Source organism: Tursiops truncatus, chromosome 13 (genome assembly GCF_011762595.2).
Source record: "Tursiops truncatus isolate mTurTru1 chromosome 13, mTurTru1.mat.Y, whole genome shotgun sequence".
Taxonomy (NCBI): domain Eukaryota; kingdom Metazoa; phylum Chordata; class Mammalia; order Artiodactyla; family Delphinidae; genus Tursiops; species Tursiops truncatus.
The window spans coordinates 71,828,515-71,844,334 of NC_047046.1; the positions used below are offsets into that span (position 1 = coordinate 71,828,515).

General features: G+C 41.0%; 1 long non-coding RNA gene across 3 annotated transcripts in view; it reads left to right on the forward strand.

The window, feature by feature from the left end:
• LOC109550287 (uncharacterized) overlaps positions 1-15,820 on the forward strand; it is an 89,316-nt gene that overhangs the window by 33,416 nt on the left and 40,080 nt on the right. The gene's annotated exons all lie outside the window — the stretch shown is intronic.

Sequence of the window (15,820 nt, forward strand, 5' to 3'; positions counted from 1 at the left end):
GTTTTCCTCTAAGAGTTTTATAGTGTCCACTCTACATTTTAGGTCTCAAAAATCCATTTTGAATTATTTTGTGTATGGGTGTTAGGGAGTGTTCCAATTTCATTCTTACATGTAGCTGTCGAGTTTCCTACTACCACTTAATTTGAAGAGGGCTGTTCTTTTCTCCATTGATATTCTTTGCCTCCTTTGTCATAGATTAGTTGACCATAGGTGTGTGGGTTTACCTCTGGGCTTTTATCTGGTTCCATTGATCTTTGTTTCTGTTTTTGTGCCAGTACCGTATTGCCTCGATTACTGTAGCTTTGTAGTATAGTCTGAAGTCAGGGAGTCTGATTCCTCCAGTCCGTTTTTTCCCTCAAGACTGCTTTGGCTGTTCGGGGTTTTTTGTGTCTCCATACAAATTTTTAAGATGATTTGTTCTAGGTTCTGTAAAAAAGGCTATTGGTAATTTGATAGGGATTGCTTTGAATCTGTAGATTGCTTTGGGTAGTATAGTCATTTTCACAGTATTAATTTTTTTCCATCCAAGAAAAGAACATGGTATTTATATCTCTCAATCTGTGGTATCATCTTTAATTTCTTTCACAGTGTCTTATGGTTTTCGGCATACAGGTTTTTTATCTCCCTAGGAGGTTTATTCCTAGGTATTTTATTCTTTTTGTTGCAATGGTAAATGGGAATGTTCCATAATTGCTGTTTCAGATTTGTTCATCATTAGTGGATAGGAGAATGCAAGAGATTTCTAGTGCATTAATTTTGTATCTTGCAACTTTACAAATTCATTGAGTAAGCTTAGTAATTTTCTGGTGGCATTTTTAGGATTCTCCTATACTAGTAGTCACTGTCAGTTGCCACACAGCTGGACAGTTTACCTTCTTCTTTCCCATTTGTGTTCTTGTATTTCTTTTTATCTCATGATTTGCTGTGGCCTAGGGACTTCCAAAGCTATGTTGAATAATAGCGGTGCAAGTGGACACTTGTCTTGTTCCTGATCTTAGAGGAAATGCTTCAGTTTTTCTTGATTGGAGAATGATGTGCTGTGGGTTTGTCGTGTATTGCCTTTATTAGTTGAGGTAGTTTCCCTCTGTGCCTACTTTCTGGCGAGTTTTTTAGTCATAAATGGGTGTTGAATATTGTCAAAAGTTTTGCCTGCAATCTATTGAATGATCATGTGGTTGTTAATTTCTTCAGTTTGTTAATATGGTGTATCACATTGATGATTTGTGTTATACTGAAGAATCCTTGCATCCCTGGATAGATCCCACTTGATCGTGGTGTATGATCCTTTTAATGTTTGTTGGATTCTGTTTCCTAGTATTTTTTCGGTACACGGCCCTCTCCCGCAGCGGAGCACAGGCTCTGGACGCGCAGGTCAGTGGCCAGGCTCACGGGCCCAGACGCTCAGCGGGAATTGTGGGATCCTCCCGGGACTGGGGCATGAACCCACGCCCTTGCAATCGTTAAGGTGGACTCTCAACCACTGCGCCACCAGGGAAGCCCTGTTTGGCTAGTATTTTGTTGAGGATTTGACACTATATTCATCATTGATATTGGTCTGTAAATTTCTTTTTTTGTAGTATCTTTGTCTGGTTTTGGTATCAGGCTGATGCTGGCCTCAAGAATGAGTTTGGGGTGCTCCTTACTCTGCAATTTTGTGAAGATGTTTGAGAGGGCTGGGCGTTAGCTCTTCTCTAAATGTTTGATAGGAATTCACCTGTGAAGCCAATCTGTCCTGCACTTTTGTTTGTGGGGAGATTTTTCTTAATCACAGTTTCAATTCATTACTTGTGATTGGTCCTGTTCCATATTTTGTTTCCTTCCTGGTCCAGTCTTGGAAGGTTATACCTTTCTAATAATTTGTCCATTCTTCCACATTGTCCGTTTTTATTGGCACAGAGTTGCTTGTAGTAGTCTCTGAGGATGCTTTGTATTTCTGCGGTGTTCTGTTGTAACTTCTCTTTTTCAGGTCTAATTTTTTTTTTTTTTGCGGTAAACGGGCTCGCCACTGTTGTGGCCTTCTACATTGCGGAGCGCAGGCTCAGCGGACCATGGTCTCCCGGGCCCCGCCGCTCCACGCACATGGGATACTCCCAGACTTAGGGCATGAATCCATGTCCCCTGCATCGGCAGAGTGGACTCCAACCATGCGCCACCAGGGAAGCCCTTGATGTCCTAATTTTATTGAGTTCCTCTTCCTCTTTTTCCTGAGAGTCTGGTAAATGGTTTATTAAATTCTGTTTATCTTCTCAAAGGATCAGGTTTTAGTTTTATTGGATCTTTGCTATTGTTTTCTTTGTTTCTATTTCATTTATTTCTGCCTCTCTGATCTTATGATTTCTTTCCATTTCTGCTAACTTTGGGTTTTGTTTGGTTCTTCTTCTCTAGTTCCTTTAGGTATAAGGTTAGAGTTAGATTGTTTACTTGATATTTTTCTTGTGTCTTGATGGTAGGCTTGTTAGCTATAAATTTTTTTCTAGGAACGCTTTTTGCTGATTCCCATATGTGTTCGGACGTTGTGTTTTCACTTGTCATTTTTGTTCTAAGGTATTTTTTGATTTCCTGCCTGATCTCTTTAGTGATTTCGTGGTTATTAGTAACATATTGTTAGTTTCCATGTGTTGTGTTTTTCCTTTTTTTCCCTGTAATTCATTTCTAATCTCATTAGCGTTGTGGTCAGAAAGGATGCTTGATATGATTTAAATTTTCTTAAAATTTACTGAGGCTTGGATTGGACCCAAGATGTGAATCTATCCTAGAGGAGGTTCCTGTGCACACTGAGAAGAAAGTGTAATCTGCTGGTTTGGATGGAATGTCCTATAATATCAATTAAATATCTGTCCTATTGTGTCATGTAAAGCTTCTGTTTCATTGTATATTTTCATTTGGATGATCTGTCCATTGGTGTAGTGAGGTGTTAAATAAAGTCCCCCACAACTATTATTGTGACTGTGATTTCCTCTTCTATAGCTGTTTAGCAGTTGCCTTAGTATTGAGGTGCTCCTATGTGGGTGCATATATATTTATAATTGTTATATATTCTTCTTGGATGATCCCTTGTCATTATGTAGTGTCTTTCCTTGTTTCTTGAACATTCTTTTATTTGAAGTCTGTTTTACGGATGTGAGTATTGCTACTCCAGCTTTCTTTTGATTTCCATTTGCATCGAATATTTTTTTTCCATCCCTTTACTTTCGGTCTGTATGGGTCTATAGGTCTGATGTGGGTCTCTTGTAGACAGCATATATACAGGTCTTGTTTTTGTATCCATTTCAGTGAGCCTGTGTCTTTTGGTTGGAGCTTTATTCACTTTTTTTTTTTTGTTTGGGCTACGCAGGCCTCTCACTGTTGTGGCCTCTCCTGTTGTGGAGCACAGGCTCCGGACGCACAGCTCAGCGGCATGGCTCCCGGGCCCAGCCCTTTCTGCGGTCATGTGGGATCCTCCCAGTGACCGGGCACGAACCTGCGTCCCCTGCATCGCCAGGCGGACTCTCAACCACTGCGCCACCAGGGAAGCCCAAAAGTAATTATTTGATATGTATGTCTATGACTATTTTCTTAATTGTTTTGGGGTTTGTTTTATAGGTCCTTTTCTTCTCTTGTGTTCCCACTTAGAGAAGTTCCTTTAGCATTGTTGTGGAGCTGGTTGTGGTGGTGGTGCTGAATTCTCTTAGCTTTCGTTGTCTGTAAAGGATTTGATTTTCTCCATGAATCTGAATGAGATCCTTGGCAGGTACAGTAATCTGGTTGTAGTTTCTTCCCTTTCATCACTTTAAATATATTATGCCACTCCCCTCTGGTTGTAGAGTTTCTGCTGAGAAATCAGCTGTTAAACCTTATGGGAGTTCCTTTCTATGTTATTTGTCATTTTTCCGTTGCTGCTTTCAATAAGTTTTCTTGTTGTTAATTTTTGCCAATTGATTACTCTGTGTCTCAGCGTGTTTCTTCTTGGGTTTATCCTGTATGGAAACTCTATGTGTTTCCTGGACTTGGCTGGCTATTTCCTTTACCATGTTAGGGAAGTTTTTTGGACTATAATGTCTTCAAATATTTTCTCTGGTCCTTTCTCTCTCTATTCTCCTTCTGGAACCCCTATAATGCGAATGTTGTTGCGTTTAATGTTTGTCCCAGAGGTCTCTTAGGCTGTTTCATTTCTTTTCATTCTTTTTCTTTATAGTCTGTTCCACAGCAATTGAATTCCACATTCTGTCTTCCAGGTCACTTATCTGTTCTTTTGCCTCAGTTATTGATTCCTTCTCGTGTAGGAAGGAATTCCTACACTATTGATTCCTTCTAGTGTAGTTTTCATTTTAGTTATTGTATGGTTCATATCTGTTTGTTGTTTAATTCTTCTCGGTCTTTGTTAAACATTTCTTCATCTTGATCTTTGCCTCCACTTTTTCCAGGTCCTGGATCATCTTCACTATCATGATTCTGAATCCTTTTTCTGGAAGGTGCCCATCTCCACTTCATTTAGTTGTTTTTCTGGGGCTTTATCTTTTCTTTCACCTGGATACATAGTCCACTGTCTTTCATCTTGTCTATCTTTCGTGAATATGGTTTTTGTTCCACAGGCTGCAGGATTTTAGTTTTTATTGCTTTTGCTGTCTGTTCTCTCGTGGATGAGGCTATCTAAGAGGCTTGATGGAGGGGGGAACTGGTGGTGGGTAGAGCTGACTGTTGCTCTGGTGGGCAGAGCTCAGTAAAACTTTATCCACTTGGACCGGTAATGGGTGGTGCGGGTTCCTCCCTGTTGGTGTTTGGCCTGAGGCAACCTAACACTGAGCTTACCGGGCACTTTGGTGGGGTAATGAGGGACCCTGGGAGGGCTTACGCAGGGAGTACTTCCCAGCACTTCTGCTGCCAGTGTCCTTGTCCCCATGGTTGAGCCACAGCCACCCCCCCCCCCACACCTCTGCAGGAGACCCTCCAACACTAGCAGGTAGGTCTGGTTCAGTCTCCTATCGGGAGATGCTCCTTCCTATTGGTCTCAAGTGCACACTCCTTTTGTGTGCCCTCAAGAATGGAGTCCCTGTTTCCCGCAGTCTGTCGAAGTCATGCAGTCAAATCCCGCTAGCCTTCAAAGTCTGGTTCTCTAGGAATTCCTATTCCCGTTGCTGGACCCCTAGGTTGGGAAGCCTGACGTGGGGCTCAGAACTTTCACTGCAGTGGGTGGACTTCTGTGGTATAAGTGTTTCTTTTCCCCAGTTTGTGAGTCACCCGCCCAGCAGTTATGGGGTTGCTTTATTTGATTGCATTGCTCCTACCGTATCATGTGGCTCCTCCTTTGTCTTTGGTTGTGGGGTATCTTTTTGGTGAGTTTCAGTGTCTTCCTGTTGATGATTGTTCAGCAGTTATGATTCCCGGTGCTTAGCAAGAGGGAGTGAGCGCATGTCCTCCTACTCCGCCATCTTGAACCAGTCTCCAGGATTTTCTATATATAAAAGCATTTCATCTGCAATAGAAAATTTTACTTCGTCATTTCCAGTTCTGATGCCTCTCATTTTCTTTTTATTGATGATTGCTCTGCTTGAAACTTCCAGTAAATATGATTGAATAGGAGTGCTGAGAGGGGCAGCCTTGTTCCTTATCTTAGAGGAAAATCTTTTAAACCTTTCACTATTGAGTATGGTATTAATGTGGGCCTGATATAAATGGCCTTTATTATGTGGAGGGGTGTTCCTTCTGTACCTACTTTGTCGAGGTTTTTATCATGAACAGATGTTGAATTTTGTCAAGTCCTTTCTCTGCATCTATGAAGATGATCACGTGTTTTTTCTTTCATTCTATTAATGTGTTGTATGGCATTGATTGATTTGCATATGTTGAACTGTCCTTGATCACAGGGATAAATCCTCCTTGATCAGGGTGAATGATCTTTTAATGTGCGGCTGAATTTGGTTTGGTATTATTGAAAAATTTTGCATCTGTGTATGTCAGGGATATTGGCCTGTAGTTTTCTCTTCTTGTAGTCCTTTTCTGGGTTTGGTATCAGGGTACTGCTGGCCTCATAAAATGTGTTTGTGGTATTTCGTCCTCCTCGAGCTTTTGGAAAAGTCTGAGAAGGATTGGCATTAATTCTAATTTAAATGTTTGGTAAAATTCACCACTGAAGCCATCTGTCTGGTCTTGAGCTTTTTTCATTGGGAGATTTTTTGATTACTGATTCAGTCTTCTTGCTAGTAATTGGTATGTTCAGATTTGCTATTTCTTTTTGATCCAGGCTTGGTAGGTTGTATGCATCTAAGAATTTTTTCCATTTCTTTTAGGTTGCCCAGTTTTTCTACATACAGTTGTTCATAGTAGGCTCTTATGATCCTTTGTATCTCTGGGGTATCAGTTGTAATATTTCCTTTTTCATTTATAATTTTGTTTATTTGGGCCCTCTTTTTTTCATTAGAATGGCTAAAGGTTTGTCAAGTTTATTGTTTCAAAGAACCAGCTATTTGTTCTTTTAATCTTTAAACATTTTTTTCTGCTGTTTTATTTATTTCTGATCTAATCATTATTTCTTCTGCTAAGTGTGATCTCAGTTTGTTCTTCTTTTTATAGATCCTTAAGTCATACAGTTGATTATTTAAAATCTTTATTGATGATTAATAAAGACATTGTATTACTATGAATTTTCCTCTTAGAACTGCTTATGCTGCATCCTGTGAGTTTTGGTGTGTTGTTTCCATTTTCATTTTGTCTAAAGATACTTTTTAAATTTTCCCTTTAATTTCTTCTTTGATCCATTGGTTGTTGAGGAGAGTGTTGTTTAATTTCCATTGTATTTGTGAATTTTTCAGTTTTCCTCCTATTGTTAATTTCTCGTCTCATACCATTGTGGCCAGAGAAGTTGGTGCAGTTGTAACTTTTGGAATTTGCCAAGGATTGCTTTGTGGCCTAACATATGGTCTATCCTAGAAAAATGTTCCATATGAGTTTGAAAAGAATGTGTGTTCTTTTGTTGGATAGAATGTTTATGTCCATGGGGGTTCATTTGATCGATAGTGTTGTTCAGATCTTTTTTTTTTTAACATAAATTTATTTATTTTATTTTCTTTATTTTGGCTGTGTTGGGTCTTTGTTGCTGTGCACAGGCTTTCTCTAGTTGTGGTGAGCAGGGGCTACTCTTCGTTGTGGTGTATGGGCTTCTCATTGCAGTAGCTTCTTATTGTGGAGCATGGGCTCTAGGCGCGTGGGCTTCAGTATTTGTGGTGCGGGGGCTCAACAGCGTGGTCTCACTAGTTGTGGCACACGGCTTAGTTATTCCGTGGCTTGTCTTCTCCCAGACCAGGGCTGAAACCCGTGTCCCCTGCAATGGCAGGCGGATTCTTAACCGCTGTACCATCAGGGAAGCCCTGGATCTGCTTTTTTAAAATTGATTCTCTGGATGATCTACCTGTTGTTGAGAGTATTAAAATCTCCAAACTATATTGGATTGCGTTTATTTGTCCTTTTTCTGTTAGTTTTTTTTTTTTTTTTTTTTTTTTTTGCGGTACGCGTGGCCTCTCACTGCTGCGGCCTCTCCCGTTTGCGGAGCACAGGCCTCTGGACGTACGGGCCCAGCCGCTCCGCGGCATGTGGGATCTTCGCGGACCAGGGCACGAACCCGCGTCCCCTGCATCGGCAGGCGGACTCTCAACCACTGTGCCACCAGGGAAGCCCTTCTGTTAGTTTTTGCTTTGTATATTTAGGTGCCCTGATGTTGGGTTATATAAATATTTACACTTGCTATATCTTCTTGATGGAGTGACACATTTATCATTATACAATGACCTTCTTTGTTTCTTTTTACCATTTTTAGTTTAAAATTTACTTTGTCTGATATAACTATCGCTATCCCTGCTTTTTTAAAAATAAATTTGGGGGGTTTTTTTTGTTTTGTTTTTGTTTGTTACCATTCTCTTGAAATACGTTTTTCTATTCCATCACACTCAGTCTATGCATGTCTCTAAGGCTAAAGTATTTGTATTGTAGGCAGCATATAATTGGGTCTTGGGTTTTTTGGTTTATTTGTTTTTAAAGCCATTCATTCATTCTGTGTCTTTGGATTGGAGAATTTAATCAATTTATATGTAAGGCAATTATTTATAGGTAAAGACTTACTATTACCATTTTGGTTGATTATTTTCTGGCTGTTTTGTATATCCATCATTTCTAATTCTGCCTTTTTTGTGTGTGTTTTGGTAAGTTTTAGTATCAATATGCTTTATTTTTTTTTTTTTACATCTATATTGGAGTATGATTGCTTTACAGTGGTGTGTTAGTTTCTGCTTTATAACAAAGTGAGTCATTTATACATATACATATGTTCCTATATCTCTTCCCTCTTGCATCTCCCTCCCTCCACCCTCCCTATCCCACCCCTCTAGGTGGTCACAAAGCACCGAGCTGATCTCCCTGTGCTATGCGGCTGCTTCCCACTAGCTATCTATTTTACGTTTGGTAGTGTATATATGTCCATGCCACTCTATTGCTTTGTCACAGCTTACCCTTCCCCCTCCCCATATCCTCAAGTCCATTCTCTAGTAGGTCTGTGTCTTTATTCCTGTCTTACCCCTAGGTTCTTCATGACATTTTTTTCCTTAAATTCCATATATATGTGTTAGCATACGGTATTTGTCTTTCTCTTTCTGACTTACTTCACTCTGTATGACAGACTCTAGGTCCATCCACCTCATTACAAATAGCTCAATATCGTTTCTTTTTATGGCTTAGTAATAGTCCATTGTATATATGTTGCCACATCTTCTTTATCCATTCATCCGATGATGGACACTTAGGTTGTTTCTATCTCCTGGCTATTGTAAATAGAGCTGCAATGAACATTTTGGTACATGACTCTTTTTGAATTATGGTTTTCTCAGGATATATGCCCAGTAGTGGGATTGCTGGTCGTATGGTAGTTCTAGTTGTAGTTTTTTAAGGAACCTCTATACTGTTCTCCATAGTGGCTGTACCAATTCACATTCCCACCAGCAGTGCAAGAGTGTTCCCTTTTCTCCACACCCTCTCCAGCATTTAGTGTTTCTAGATTTTTTGATGATGGCCATTCTGACTGGTGTGAGATGATATCTCATTGTAGTTTAGATTTGCATTTCTCTAATGATTAGTGATGTTGAGCATTCTTTCATGTATTTGTTGGCAGTCTGTATATCTTCTTTGGAGAAATGTCTATTTAGGTCTTCTGCCCATTTTGGATTGGGTTGTTTGTTTTTTTGTTATTGAGCTGCATGAGCTGCTTATAAATTTTGGAAATTAATCCTTGTCAGTTGCTTCATTTGCAAATATTTTCTCCCATTCTGAGGTTGTCTTTTGTCTTGTTTATGGTTTCCTTTGCTGTGCAAAAGCTTTGAAGTTTCATTAGGTCCCATTTGTTTATTTTTGTTTTTATTTCCATTTCTCTAGGAGGTGGGTCAAAAAGGATCTTGCTGTGATTTATGTCACAGAGTGTTCTGCCTATGTTTTCCTCTAAGCATTTGATAGTTTCTGGCCTTACATTTAGGTCTTTAATCCATTTTGAGCTTATTTTTGTGTATGGTGTTAGGGAGTGATCTAATCTCATACTTCTACATGTACCTGTCCAGTTTTCCCAGCACCATTTATTGAAGAGGCTGTCCTTTCTCCACTGTACTTTGCTGCCTCCTTTATCAAAGATAAGGTGACCATATGTGCGTGGGATTATCTCTGGGCTTTCTATCCTGTTCCATTGATCTATCTTTCTGTTTTTGTGCCAGTACCATACTGTCTTGATTACTGTAGCTTTGTAGTATAGTCTGAGGCCAGGGAGCCTGATTCCTCCAGCTCCATTTTTTGTTCTCAAGATTGCTTTGGCTATTCGGGGTCTTTTATGTTTCCATACAAATTGTGAAATTTTTTGTTCTAGTTCTGTGAAAAATGCCAGTGGTAGTTTGATAGGGATTGCATTGAATCTGTAGATTGCTTTGGGTAGTAGAGTCATTTCACAATATTGATTCTTCCAATCCAAGAACATGGTATATCTCTCCATCTATTTGTGTCATCTTTAATTTCTCTCATCAGTGTCTTATAATTTTCTGCATACAGGTCTTTTGTCTCATTAGGTAGGTTTATTCCTAGATATTTTAATCTTTTTGTTGAAATGGTAAATGGGAGTGTTTTCTTGATTTCACTTTCAGATTTTTCATCATTAGTGTATAGGAATGCCAGAGATTTCTGTGCATTAATTTTGTATCCTGCAGCTTTACCAGATTCATTGATTAGCTCTAGTAGTTTTTCTGGTAGCATCTTTAGGATTCTCTATGTAGAGTATCATGTCATCTGCAAACAGTGACAGCTTTACTTTTTCTTTTCTGATTTGGATTCCTTTTATTTCCTTTTCTTCTCTGATTGCTGTGGCTAAAATTTCCAAAACTATGTTGAATAAGAGTGGTGAGAGTGGGCAACCTTGTCTTGTTCCTGATCTTAGTGGAAATGCTTTCAGTTTTTCACCATTGAGGATGATGTTGGCTGTGGGTTTTGTCATATATGGCCTTTATTATGTTGAGGAAAGTTCCCTCTATGCCTACTTTCTGCAGGGTTTTTTATCATAAATGGGTGTTGAATTTTGTCAAAAGCTTTCTCTGCATCTATTGAGATGATCATATGGTTCTTCTCTTTCGGTTTGTTAATATGGTTTATCACATTGATTGATTTGCGTATACTGAAGAATCCTTGCGTTCCTGGAATAAACCCCACTTGATCATGGTGTATGATCCTTTTAATGTGCTGTTGGATTCTGTTTGCTAGTATTTTGTTGAGCATTTTTGCATCTATGTTTATAAGTGATATTGGCCTGTAGTTTTCTTTCTTTGTGACATCCTTGTCTGGTTTTGGTATCAAGGTGATGGTGGCCTCGTAGAACGAATTTGGGAGTGTTCCTCCCTCTGCTATATTTTGGAAGAGTTTGAGAAGGATAGGTGTTAGCTCTTCTCTAAATGTTTGATAGAATTCACCTGTGAAGCCATCTGGTCCTGGGCTTTTGTTGGAAGATTTTTAATCACAGTTTCAATTTCAGTGCTTGTGATTGGTCTGTTCATATTTTCTATTTCTTCCTGATTCAGTCTTGGCAGGTTGTGCATTTCTAAGAATTTGTCTGTTTCTTCCAGGTTGTCCATTTTATTGGCATAGAGTTGCTTGTAGGAATCTCTCATGATCTTTTGTATTTCTGCAATGTCAGTTGTTACTTCTCCTTTTTCATTTCTAATTCTATTGATTTGAGTCTTCTCCCTTTTTTTTTGATGAGTGTGGCTAATGGTTTATCAATTTTGTTTATCTTCTGAAAGAACCATCTTTTAGTTTTATTCATCTTTGCTATCGTTTCCTTCATTTCTTTTTCATTTATTGCTGATCTGATTTTTATGATTTCTTTCCTTCTGCTAACTTCGGGGTTTTTTTGTTCTTCTTTCTCTAATTGCTTGAGGTGCAAGGTTAGGTTGTTTATTCGAGATGTTTCCTGTTTCTTAAGGTGGGCTTGTATTGCTATAAACTTCTCTCTTAGAACTGCTTTTGCTGCATCCCATAGGTTTTGGGTTGTCGTGTCTCCATTGTCATTTGTTTCTAGGTATTTTTTGATTTCCTCTTTGATTTCTAAAGTGATCACTTCATTATTAAGTAGTGTATTGTTTAGCCTCCATGTGTTTGTATTTTTTACAGATCTGTTCCTGTAATTGATATCTAGTTTCATAGCATTGTGGTCGGAAAAGATACTTGATACAATTTCAATTTTCTTAAATTTACCAAGACTTGATATGTGACCTAAGATATGATCTATCCTGGAGAATGTTCCATGAGCACTTGGGAAGAAAGTGTATTCTGTTGTTTTTGGATGGAGTGTCCTATAAATATCAATTAAGTCCATCTTGCTTAATGTATCATTTAAAGCTTGTGTTTCCTTATTTATTTTCATTTTGGATGATCTGTCCATTGGTGAAAGTGGGGTGTTAAACTCCCCTACTATGAATGTGTTACTGTCGATTTCCCCTTTTATGGCTGTTAGTATTTGCCGTATGTATTGAGGTGCTCCTATGTTGGGTGCATAAATATTTACAATTGTTATATCTTCTTCTTGGATCGATCCCTTTATCATTATGTAGTGTCCTTCTTTTTCTCTTGTAATAGTCTTTATTTTAAAGTCTGTTTTGTCTGATACGAGAATTGCTACTCCAGCTTTCTTTTGGTTTCCATTTGCATGGAATATCTTTTTCCATCCCCTTACTGTCAGTCTGTATGTGTCTATAGGTCTGAAGTGGGTCTCTTGTAGACAGCACATATATGGGCCTTGTTTTTGTATCCATTCAGCCAATCTGTGTCTTTTCGTGGGAGCATTTAGTCCATTTACATTTAAGGTAATTATCGATATGTATGTTCCTCTTCCCATTTTCTAAATTGTTTTGGGTTCGTTATTGTAGGTCTTTTCCTTCTCTTGTGTTTCTTGCCTAGAGAAGTTCCTTTAGCATTTGTTGTAAAGCTGGTTTGGTGGTGCTGAACTCTCTCAACTTTTGCTTGTCTGTAAAGGTTTTAATTTCTCCATCAAATCTGAATGAGATCCTTGCTGGGTAGAGTAATCTTGGTTGCAGGTTTTTCCCCTTCATCACTTTAAATATGTCCTGCCACTCCCTTTTGGCTTGCAGAGTTTCTGCTGAAAGATCAGCTGTTAACCTTATGGGGATTCCCTTGTATGTTATTTGTTGTTTTTCCCTTGCTGCTTTTAATATGCTTTCTTTGTATTTAATTTTTTTTTAGGGTTTTTTTTTTTGTGGTATGCGGGCCTCTCACTGTTGTGGCCTCTCCCATTGTGGAGCACAGGCTCAGGACGCGCAGGCTCAGCGGCCATGGCTCACAGGCCCAGCCGCTCCACGGCATGTGGGATCTTCCCGGACCGGGGCACGAGCCCGTGTCCTGTGCATCAGCAGGTGGACTCCCAACCACTGCGCCACCAGGGAAGCCCTTGTATTTAATTTTTGACAGTTTGATTAATATGTGTCTTGCAGTATTTCTCCTTGGATTTATCCTGTATGGGACTCTCTGTGCTTCCTGGACTTGATTAACTATTTCCTTTCCCATACTAGGGAAGTTTTCAACTATAATCTCTTCAAATATTTTCTCAGTCCCTTTCTTTTTCTCTTCTTCTTCTGGAACCCCTATAATTTGAATGTTGGTGCGTTTAATGTTGTCCCAGAGGTCTCTGAGACTGTCCTCAGTTCTTTTCATTCTTCTTTCTTTATTCTGCTCTGTAGTAGTTATTTCCACTATTTTATCTTCCAGGTCACTGATCCGTTTTTCTGTCTCAGTTATTCTGCTATTGATCCCATCTAGAGTATTTTTAATTTCATTTATTGTGTTGTTCATCGTTGTTTGTTTCATCTTTAGTTCTTCTAGGTCCGTGTTAAATGTTTCTTGGATTTTGTCTATTCTATTTCCAAGATTTTGGATCATCTTTACTATCATTATTCTGAATTCTTTTTCAGGTAGACTGCCTATTTCCTCTTCGTTTGTTAGGTCTGGTGGGTTTTTATCTTGCTCCGTCATCTTTGGTGTGTATTTCTGTCTTCTCATTTTGCTTATCTTACTGTGTTTGGGGTCTCCTTTTTGCAGGCTGCAGGTTCGTAGTTTCCGTTGATTTTGGTGTCTGTCCCCAGTGGCTAAGGTTGGTTCAGTGGGTTGTGTAGGCTTCCTGGTGGAGGGGACTAGTGCTTGTGTTCTGGTGGATGAGGCTGGATCTTGTCTCTCTGGTGGGCAGGTCCACGTCTGGTTGTATGTTTTGGGGTGTCTGTAGACTTATTATGATTTTAGGCAGCCTCTCTGCTAATGGGTGGGGTTGCGTTCCTGTTTTGCTAGTTGGTTTGGCATAGGGTGTCCAGCACTGTAGCTCGCTGGTCGTTGAGTGAGGTTGGGTGCTGGCGTTGAGGTGGAGATCTCTGGGAGATTTTCGCCATTTGATATTATGTGGAGCTGGGAGGTCTCTTGTGGACCAGTGTCCTGAAGTTGGCTCTCCCACCTCAGAGGCACAGCACTGAGTCCTGGCTGCAGCACCAAGAGCCTTTCATCCACATGGCTCAGAATAAAAGGGAGTAGAGGGAGGGGGAGGGGGTGGGAGAAAGAAAGAACATAAGATAAAATAAAGTTATTAAAATAAAAAATAATTATTAAGAAAAAAAATTTTTTTAAAGAAAAAACGGACGGATAGAACCCTAGGACAAATGGTGGAAGCAAGGCTACACAGACAAAATTTCACACAGAAGCATACACATACACACTCACAAAAAGAGGAAAAGGGGAATAAATAATAAATCTTGCTCTCAAAGTCCACCTCCTCAATTTGGGATGATTCGTTGTCTCTTCGTTCCACAGATGCAGGGTACATCAAGTTGATTGTGGAGATGTAATCCACTGCTCCTGAGGCTGCTGGGAGAGATTTCCCTTTCTCTTCTTTGTTCTCGCAGCTCCCGGGGCTCAGCTTTGGATTTGGCCCTGCCTCTGCGTGGTCGCCGGAGGGCGTCTGTTCTTCGCTCAGACAGGACGGGGTTAAATTTAGGAGCTGCTGATTCGGGGGCTCTGGCTCACTCAGGCTGCAGGGGAGGGAGGGGCACGGAGTGCGGGGCGGGCCTGCGGCGGCAGAGGCCAGAGTGACGTTGCACCAGCCTGAGGCGCGCCGTGTGTTCTTCTGGGGGAGTTGTCCCTAGATTCCGGGCACCCGGCAGTGGCGGGCTGCACAGGCTCTCTGGAAGGGGGTGTGGATAGTGACCTGTGCTCGCACACAGGCTTCTTGGTGGCAGCAGCAGCAGCCTTGGCGTGTCATGCCTGTCTCCGGGGTCCGCGCTTTTAGCCGCGGCTCGCGCCCGTCTCTGGAGCTCCTTTAAGTGGCGCTCTTAATCCCCTCTCCTCGCGCACCAGGAAACAAAGAGGGAAGAAAAAGTCTCTTGCCTCTTCGGCAGGTCCAGGCTTTTTTCCGGACTCCCTTCCGGCTAGCCGTGGTGCACTAACCCCCTGCAGGCTGTGTTCACGCCGCCAACCCCAGTCCTCTCCCTGCGCTCCATCCGAAGCCCGAGCCTCGGCTCCCAGCCCCGCAAGCCCTGGTGGGTGAGCCGACAAGCCTCTCGGGCTGGTGAGTGCTGGCCGGCACCGACCCTCTGTGCAGGAATCTCTCCACTTTTCCCGCTGCACCCCTGTGGCTGCGCTCTCCTCCGCTGCTCCGAAGCTTCCCCCTTCCGCCACCCGCAGTCTCCGCCCGCAAAGGGGCTTCCTAGTGTGTGGAAACCTTTCCTCCTTCACGGCTCCCTCCCACTGGTGCAGGTCCTGTCCTTATCCTGTTGTCTCTGTTTATTCATTTTTCTTTTGCCCTACCCAGGTACATGGGGACTTTCTTGCCTTTTGGGAGGTCTGAGGTCTTCTGCCAGCGTTCAGTAGGTGTTCTGTAGGAGTTGTTCCTCGTGTAGATGTATTTCTGGTGTATCTGTGGGTCGGAAGGTGACCTCTGCATCTTACTCTTCCGCCATCTTCCGCTCATCACCTGCTTTGACTTCTTTATCATGTTCTTTTGTTTAATACTACAGGATTTTTGCTTGTGAGTACTATGAAGCTTACATAAAATATCATTTTTTTTCTTTTTTGTTGCATTGGGTCTTCATTGCTGCGCATGGGCTTTCTCTAGTTGCAGTGTGTAGGTTTATCATTGGTGACTTATCTTGTTGCGGAGCACGGGCTCTGGTCACGCAGACTTGATAGCTGTGGCTCTTGGGCTTTAGAGCGCAGGCTCAGTAGTTGTGGCGCACGGGCCTAGTTGCTCCACAGCATGTGGAATCTTCCCACACCAGGC